Source organism: Mytilus trossulus, chromosome 4 (genome assembly GCF_036588685.1).
Source record: "Mytilus trossulus isolate FHL-02 chromosome 4, PNRI_Mtr1.1.1.hap1, whole genome shotgun sequence".
Taxonomy (NCBI): Eukaryota; Metazoa; Mollusca; class Bivalvia; order Mytilida; family Mytilidae; genus Mytilus; species Mytilus trossulus.
The window spans coordinates 35,837,259-35,847,577 of record NC_086376.1 but is presented as its reverse complement, the minus strand read 5'-3'; positions in this window follow the sequence as shown (position 1 = coordinate 35,847,577).

Below are 10,319 nucleotides of genomic sequence, written 5' to 3'. Positions count from 1 at the left end.
TTGAACCATAATGCAATGAAACATAAAATAAAGCTTTTTAACAAGTACTCACAAGGGAATAATTTGTCAATATCATTTTCAAACATTGATATTTCCGCCGTATAAATGGGCGTCTATTTAAATAGTTTCGGAAAATCGAATTACAATGTTTACACTGATATTTGTATTTCATAAATCTGAACATTGTATCGAACTGCTTGATCATTTTAAATAATGGAAGAATAATAATGGAACTTATAAAAAACAAAAACTATTACTTGGCAGTTGGCAATATAACTAGTCTAAGTGGCAAATTAAAAAATAAAAAAAGCAAAGAAAAAATTGTTTTCCATGAGTATTTTACAATTAAAAAGGTTAAAGCCATATAAACTGACGAAGTCAAAATAAATCGTTCACTAGAAAAAAAGAAAAACAACTGTCCTATTCCTGAAATGATACAAGTATTTTCCAAGAAAAATGTTGGATGATAGCTGATTTTATAGCTAACTAAACCGCCCACTGGTATGACAGATATAAACTTCATAATTCATAGACCCCATTCTAGACTTTAAAAATTCAATATAGTTTCAATGAAATATGTAGATTTAACAAATTTAATACTAACAGGGATAATACAAAATGTTTGTAAATACACGTATTTCTCGGTTCGGGTGTTAGTTGGCAAGGGTACAAATACTGACACGTATCTAAACTAAAATTAGAGGCAACATTAGTAAACCAGTGACTAAAAGCCATAAGTCGATTGAGAGAAAACAAATCCGGATAGCAAACTAAAACCGAGGGAAACAAATTACTCATCATAGATACCAGGATTGACATTTTGTATTTGCGCTAGACGCGCATTTCAAACCACGTCTTTTATTCATGTTTAGGCATTATTGTAAAGAAAAAACATTTATTTTACGTTTCGGGAAAAACATAATTTTTAAACTGTTATTAAGGAATAAAAAATATATTTAATTCGATAGAATAATTGAATAATAATACCCAGTAGATAAACTGATTTCCTAATAGAACAAGAAGTACAAATTCAATCTTTCAATCATATAGTTATGTAAAATAATTTCTGAATGGATAGAATGTAATTATCTAATAGCTATGTATTGAAAATTCTGTTATTCCATTTCAATTATTAATACTTATTGATTCGTTTTAATAATTTGATATTCACAATTCATATTTAACGTATCTATCTTTCTTTTATAAAAAAATCTCTTTTCCTTTTATGTTTTTACTTTCAGGGAAAAAAACCACATTTCAATTCAATCGATAGTTGTATTCTCTCTCTCATAACATGTAATTTGTCATATATTCCTCTCATTCTTTCTAAAATGAAGGATGGTTTACATTTTCCCCAATAAACAGTGTTTTTTCTACGAAAATGGTAAATACAGATTCAAGTTTCACTTCCTGGACGTACATCAGGCGCGTAGCTTCCTAAACGCTAACCCGTAGTTGCGTGCACATCGATTCGGCATGTAAAAAAAATTATTGCAAAATAAAAATTTACAAATTAAAAATATTTAAAGGAAACACATATCTTGTCACTTTTATAATTGATGAAATGTCATTAAATAACGGCATTTGGTTTCTAAATAGATTTTTCACTGGAGATAGAAGGGATATAAGAAGGGATATAATTACGATACTGTTGTCAAGTCATTAAAGATTGCATATTTTGGCGTTAATATTGAGTCACTGATAAGGTCTTTGCGTCGGAACTAAACACATTTATTCTAAAAACAGTTGTTGGCATGACACGGGTTATGTTCTTCTCATATATGTTATGATGGTATGATACTAAACCCCGTACGGGAAGGATTGTGCCTGATGTTCATATGATGAAATCATAATCTTTCAGTCAGTTTAATTGAAGTCTGGAGCTGGCATGTCAGTTAACTGCTAGTAGTCTGTTGTTATTTATGTATTATTGTCATTTTGTTTATTTTCTTTGGTTACATCTTCTGACATCAGACTCTGACTTCTCTTGAACTGAATTTTAATGTGCGTATTGTTATGCTTTTACTTTTCTACACTGGTTAGAGGTATAGGGGGAGGGTTGAGATCTCACAAACATGTTTAACCCCGCCGCATTTTTGCGCCTGTCCCAAGTCAGGAGCCTCTGGCCTTTGTTAGTCTTGTATTATTTAAATTTTAGTTTCTTGTGTACAATTTGGAAATTAGTATGGCGTTCATTATCAATGAACTAGTATATATTTGTTTAGGGGCCAGCTGAAGGACGCCTCCGGGTGCGGGAATTTCTCGCTACGTTAAAGACCTGTTGGTGACCTTTATTTTGGTCGGGTTGTTGTCTCTTTGACACAATCCCCATTTCCATTCTCAATTTTATAATGACAAAGTTGGACAGTAACTTGCATCTTTTACAAGATTTGAATTAATTATACTCAGTCTAAGACATGTAGTTTCGGAGCACATTTTACAGAGTACGGTTTATCTGTTCAAAATGAGATGTACCAATCGGTATTAGATTTAGTATAACCCTTCGATATCGTTGAAATCATGCCACGGAAAGGTGTTCGACGGACTACCAGAGCCAATCATCCTGCAATCACGCCAAAAAAAGTATTGGAAAGTCTCATTATATTTTGCGTTTATAGACCATATGATAATACAACTGGAGAGTGGAGTGTCGGTGGTATTATCAGAAAATCCCTTCTTTGTGTCGTATCTGCTTCCTCGTGTTGTAGGAAATATAACAAACGAACAAATCTCAACATGGTCTGAGACATACGAAACTGATCTTGTATTAAATTTTGACGAATTCCAATCGGGAGGTCGCTGGATGGCGAACACGTACACTGGTTTACAACATATCGCGAGTGCTACCATGTGGATCTATCAGTGTACTACGTCTGTTGAAATCAAATGTACGATCAACAATGAACAATAACAGGTTATCAACTCTAGCATAACTGCATATTCATTGGGATTTCAGTGTGAATATTGACAAATAAATAGAGTAGCTCGTTTCTGCCTAGACCCGAAGAGCAGAGTTCGGACAATTTTAGTAATTTTTAGAGTAAATTCTGTATCAGAAAAATGTGTAGTTTATGTTTTCAGTTAACCATTTAGAAGAATTATGAATAGTTTTACATTCATAAATTGTTTATTAGTCCTATCTACATGTAGCTACTCTTTCAGCTGTCCTATGACCGAAAACCGAAAAAAACCTCATTTTTCTGCTTAAAGGGTCCCAATTTTGTTTTGAAAAAGTAAAATCACAAAAAAACTGAACTCCGAGGAAAATTCAAAACGGAAACTCCCTAATTAAATGGCAAAATCAAAAGCTCAAACACACCAAAAGAATGGATAACAACTGGCATATTCCTGTAGTTAACTATATTGTCAAACGCCTTTTAAATTGGATAATGCAGTTTTTGAACTTGATATTTTATACTATTGTACCTAAAAGTAAAATCACGAAAATACTTACTCTCAGTAAAATTCAAAAACGGGAAGTTTTTAATCAAATGGCAAAATCACAAGCTCAAACACATCAAACGAATGAATAACAGCTGTAATATTCCGGACTTCGTATGAGCGTTTTCTTATGTAGAAATTGGTTGATTGGACTTGGTTTTATAGCTAGCAAAACCTTTCATTTTCATGACAGTCGCATACAATTCCATTATATTGACAACAATGTGTAACTAATCAAACAGCATAATAGGTTAAAACGCAACAATATGGGTACATCAGTCAACATTGTGTTATAATCTTCATCACTTTAAATACAAACAAATATATAACAATTTTTTTTATAAAAACTAAGAGTATGTTATGGTCAAATTTAGTGAAACAAGCATGCTTTTGATTTTGAAAAGTATCCAGAGTCATTAACCTTTCGTGGTCACAATAGTTACCAATGGTACCAGGTTTATAATTTAGTACGCCAGACGTCATAAATGAGATTTTGTTTTCTCGATTCGCGCGATCTTATTCGAGTCAGCGTGGATTATTTTAACAAATCGACGCTGTTAATGTGACTGATGAAAGATATTTTTTTCGATTTCAAATTTTTCTTGTCAATTTAATGATGTAGGAACTGAATACTATCAGGTTTAAGCCCTTTTTAATAAGTTTTATACTAACTTACATTGATTTACTTGAAACTTTTGAAAATTTGTGAAAGTAAGTAAGCTTCCTGAAGATCTGATCATTTTCAATTTATCATTACAGAGTTATTGAAATAGCCGGGCGATAAGTCATTTTTACATGTCGCAGATTAGCTCTTACAAGAATGGATCAAAATGACTACAAAATTAGCACTGACGTGTGTTTGGTAAATGTAAGCTCCTTAAACACTTTGAAATAATATTATAATTGGCATTTTTAGAGTTTGATGACTTTTAATTGACATGATTAGGGTATTTTTGTTTATGGATATTCCGTTTCCGTCTTGTTACATTATCGGTACCAACTTTTATGCACAAAATGAGCATTACGACACTAAATGTCTCTTCAGTTATACGTTAAGCCAATTATTTTTTATATAACATCTTTTTTGTATATTTTGTTATCTCACTAAACAAGGGTCACAGACAATGATTGTCTTGTAATAGTTATCTTCAATGTTAGTTTGCCAGCCTGGATCTTTGGTTCTTCATACATGTATCATATTTTTCAAAGCCTCTACCTCTAGATATTGGTTACTTTTGTTCGTTATGATGCTAACACATTGATGTATATTCGTCTTCGCTTTTAATCATAATGAAGACGAGTGGACTATTTCCTATAAATGTCAGTTAACTTGTGCTACTAATATGAAAACTATTCTGAGACTAATACCATTTTAGTAAGGGTCTTCACTGTCTCTCATTCTAATTAACTGTTCTCGACTTTAAATCTGAATCCATTGAAACTCTTATTGATGTATCGCCCTCCTTAATTATACTTGGTTATATTTTATTACAGGATAGGAAAACAGTAATTGTTGCAAGATATTATAGAATATTTTCTGTCGTATAATGTGTCTACTTATTTCCTTAATACGGATAATTAAAGTAGCCATTTTCCGAGTGTGGTCGGTACAAACATGGATTTTAGATCCAGTTGTATTATTCTAACATCTAATTCATTATTTCAATAACATTATAGAAAATGTTTCTCGCCATCCAGGCTGTCGAGTAGATCATATAATGGATCTTAACTGTTACTGTCATAGCATTTACAAATCTAAAATCTAATGGCTTATAATGGTAATATATGTTCATATAAATTACATAATACTCCACTGAATTTAAAAATGATACTGTAAATTATACAAATGATCATGACATTTGCTTTTACAGATTTTCAATTTTCTAAAGAGCAAATTGCAAATTAGTTTTGAAAGGTACATAATTCTCCACGGAATTATGTCAATTTATAAAATAAATACACAAAAATTTACGCTTTTTCACAAATGTTTTATTTTGCATTGTATAAATGGATAAGTTTGAACTTTACTGTATCTTGTCCTGAATTATATATGCTCATTTCAAAATTGAAGCAGCTTTAGGTTTCTACGTACTGATAAATCAGCGAGAGATACTTATTTGACGTTAAGAGCAATTCTTATTCAGTGGCTGTAAAATAATTGTACATTTTCCAGACAAACGTCATTTAAATCATGCCCGATTACCCGTCTTAAAAATGCGTGTAATATTTGTTATTGGACGAGAAAGTAATCGACAATATATAAATGATTTGAAAGTAGAAGGGGGTTATGGTAAATTAAATCAGTCGAGTGAGCAATTGTCTTCCATATTATACTACTAACGAGTTAACATTGATGCGAAATAATGGTGGCAATATGTTGAATAAGTAAAGGCAGCAGTAGTATACCGCTGTTCGAAATTCATAAAAAAAAAAAGCCAATCGTGGTTACAAACTTAAACTGAGAGAAACGCATCAAATATTAGAGGAGAACTACGACACAAAAGAAACACATTAAAATGTAACACACACAGAAACGAACTATAATGTAACAATGGCCATTTTCCATGACATTTTAAGAAAACAATGGTGGGTTGAACCTAGTTTTGCGGCATGCCGAACCTCCCACTTTTATGACAATGTTAAATATAACATTAAAATAACAACATTACATGACAGGACTACAATACAAATACATTGGAGAACATATAGGACAGAGAAACACACGAATAATAGTAAACAAAAGGTTCCAGGTTTAAAATCAAATACGCCAGACGTGCGAAAAAAGTTAAAAAGAAAAAGTTAGTTTTTATAGTTTTATTGTGGGAATGTTCACAATATTTATTGCAGAATACATTTTTACTGTTTGAAACGATAAAAAAAAGCAATCTATAAGGGCGTAGTCTTGATTTAAATATTTTACTAGAAAACACACGCGAAATCGCGAGCATTAAGAACGTGGTTGAAAGTATGTTAACTTTAAATTTATAGGATGAATGATCATTATTTATTGAATGTTTATAAAAGATTTTATGACTGGAGAATTCAGGAAAGTTTTCAAAAGTCATAAGTACTTGGGGACAGTCAGGACAAAAAATTTAGCCGTCCCCGTATTTCCAGAGTCCTTTATTTTTTATTTTCTGTTTATTTCAATTATTTTCGCGTTTTTTTAATTCACTTTAAAAGAGGGACGAAAGATACCAATGGGACAGTCAAACTCGTTAATCTAAAACAAACTGACAACGCCATGGCTTAAAATGAAAAAGACAAACAGAAAAACAATAGTACACATGACACAACATAGAAAACTAAAGAATAAACGACACGAACCCCATCAAAAACTAGGGGTGATCTCAGGTGCTCCGGAAGGGTAAGCAGATCCTGCTCCACATGCGGCACCCGTCGTGTTGTTTATGTGATTACAAATCCGGTAAATAGTCTAATTCAGTAGGTCAAATTCATATAAGGGCAGGGGATTGTAGTTACGACGTAAGGAACATATCCGATATCATTTGTGAAACGGTTATTCCATAATGGTCAACCAACTCGTGATGGCGTCCGTAAAATTTAAGAAGGGATGATTTCAACTTCACCATTTGGAACTCTTGGTTTAATAGCTTCCTTGTGAGCAGTAACCCTCTATCAAGAAAATCATGATAGGAAATGCAAGCACGGGAATATCGTATCAATTCGGAGATATATACCCCGTATGCAGGTGCTGCTGTAATGTTGCTACTTAGAAATGGAAAGTTCACAATTGGAAAGCTGATATCATCTCTTTTGTCGTAAAGTTTTGTCTTCAACCGACCCTCATTGTCAATTTCTAGATGTAAGTCAAGATATGAAACCGACTTAACTGTATCTGTAGTATCCTTTATCTCCAATTCGATGGGATAGATGCGATCCACATAGTCACCAAATTTTGAATTGTTTAGTAAAAGAACGTCATCTATATAGCGGAAAGTAGAGTTAAAGGATATTGCTAACTTCTTATCTTTCTTCCTAAGAAGTTCCTGCATGAAGTCAGCCTCATAATAATAAAGAAACAAGTCAGCAAGTAGAGGGGCACAATTTGTTCCCATTGGGATGCCGACAGTCTGTTGAAAAACACGTCCTCCGAACGTAACAAATATTTTGTCAATCAAGAAATCAAGCATCTTGATAATATCGGTTTCAGAGAATTTTTTGTTTGAATCAGAACGATTCTTTACAAAGTAGGATTTATCCATCCCTAAGACAAGATACTTGTATCTACGTTGGCCATTCTTTTTTATGAAGCAAAGTAATACCAACTCTTTTAATTTGTCTTTTAGTTTGGAATGTGGAATACTTGTGTAAAGAGTAGAAAAGTCAAATGTTTTAATACTGTTACAAGATGAAAGAGAGTTAGATTGTATGTACTCTAAAAGATCTTTGGAATTTTTAAGTATCCACATCTGATTCACGCCACCTCTAGAATAGGCAGTTTCACAATAACTTTGAAGCCCGTCTTTGATTGCTGATAAAATAGATGTTAATGATTTAGAAAGGGGTTTCGTGGAGCACTTGGAAGACCCAGCAATATACCGCTGTTTGTAAGGACACTTATGTAGTTTAGGTATCCAATACAGTGATGGAAGATCCAGTTCTTCATCTTTGGTTGAAATTCCAAAGGAACAAAGAACAGACCTATGATTGTCCAAGATTTCCTCTTTGGTAAGTGTCGTGAGGGTATATGTTGGGTTTCCAAGTGAATTGTCTATACCTAGTTCGTTTATCAAGCAATTAATGTAATGACTTTTACAGACAAAAACGATGTTATTTGGGGCTTTGTCTGCGGGGACAACAACATATTTATCATTGAGGTCAGATAGGTGTTTAGCAACATTTGGATCTTTGAAGATTGACGTAACATGGGCATTGATGGACCCATTCAGTTTCTCAATTCTGATTTGTATTAACGACCTCACTGCCTTAATCCATTCGGATAGAGTGTCTACGTCTTCCTTCTCACGCTTAGCCCATTGCCTGGCATAATCCTCGACTGAATCCATCAAAATTTTTAAATTGTATTTCCAATTGATGGATTTAGGCTGACGATAAACATACAAGTACTGTTAATAAAGTAGTTTTGCTATTTACTATAAATTCAAAGATCACTATCTACGGCGGTCACTGATATATTTCATACAGACTCTATATATAATATATCAGTGACCGACGTGGATATTAAACTTGGAATTGATAGTAAATAGGAAATACACTTAATTCATAGTATAGGTATGAATAATCATATTAGTATAGTAATACACAAAAAAAAAACGCAAAATCCTGTCCCTAAGTATAATTATGTGAAAATTATGTTTCCTTTTAATACAGTCCTAATCGGAAGTCTTGTCTATGACTTAAAAGTCCGTCCGATGACGAAAACACTATCCTGACGTCTTTATTTTCGTTTATCGCCTAAAATAACCCAAACTGAATAATCGTAAATAAGGGTGACAAATGCTACTACCCATCATACCTATAGGACACATATGCTTGATGATTAATTTATTGTGGAAAGAAGAGATGCGACACACAAAATGAGGTCTTCTCATTTAATAGTATAGATATCATTCAGAAATCAGTTGTTTTCATTTTGTGTAAATACAAATTGTTATATGTATATTATATATAAATAAGAAGATTTGGTATAAGTAACAATTCTCGATCCAAGTCACAATGTGTAAAAAGTAAACAATTATAGGTCAAAGTACGGACTTTAACAGAGCCTTGGCTTTAAAACTAGTCAAACAAACGACAGAAACTACATGTATGTACAGTATCTTCAATCTTAATTTTTATGTTAAAAAAACTTCAATTCTAGGATAAAATCAATAAAGTAATAGCATAACTTTATATAGCTTTTCTAGATCATAAACAGAATAAGTATAGAAACTCACCGTGTTACAGGTGAAAACGAATTTCTATAGGACATTACAAATAAAAGATAAAAAGTCTGAAACCCATTGATTGTCTCCCTAAGGCTTCATAATTATAATAAAGGTTGCAATAAGTCAAACAAATAAGAAAACAACTACACATTTTACCAGCAGCCTTTATAGTACTTAAAAAAGGATAATCACAAAAATACTAAACTCCGAGGAAAATTCAAAAAAGTAAAATTACAAATCAAATGTCAAAATCAAAAGCTCAAACACATCAAACGAATGAATAACAACTGTCATAATTCAGACTTTGTAGAGGCATGTTGAAACTGGTTAATTTAACCTGATAATCACGAATCACGTGGTCACAAGGTCGACAAACCAGTCGTTCAGCGTATCAGACTTATAAAGCAAGTTACGAAACAAAACAATTGCTCTTCCATAAGATTAGACGCCAACAAGCAACAGATAATCAAACCACGCCTCCTCTTAAAGGTTAAATGTATAAACTATAAAAACCAAACAAATCATCGCAAGTTAATGTCAAACAAATACAAATAAAGTGTCCAATCATGATGTCTACGATATCATAAAATAAGCAAATACACAATATACTTCAAAGTAATATTAAGTAAAAAGTTGAAATTTCTGGTACTATGTTGTTCTATAGGTTTTTTTTAAACTATCATCATCGTTTTACAATGATCGTCACTAAATTAACAACTAAGGGTCTTTTGATAGCACGGTTTTAGAAACGGACATACACTTAAATGAACATTTTTAATATGTGCATGGTGCCTGTTTAGCCAATTCATTAAACCAACTAGAAAATCCATTAACAAATAAAAATGGCAGATTTTTATAAATCATGAAAAGAGATAAATAAAATTGAACAGTCTGAATTTTCACATAAAGTTATTTCATCGTTAATATTTTATTCTTTTTATTTGATGACAATTTAAATCAAATTGG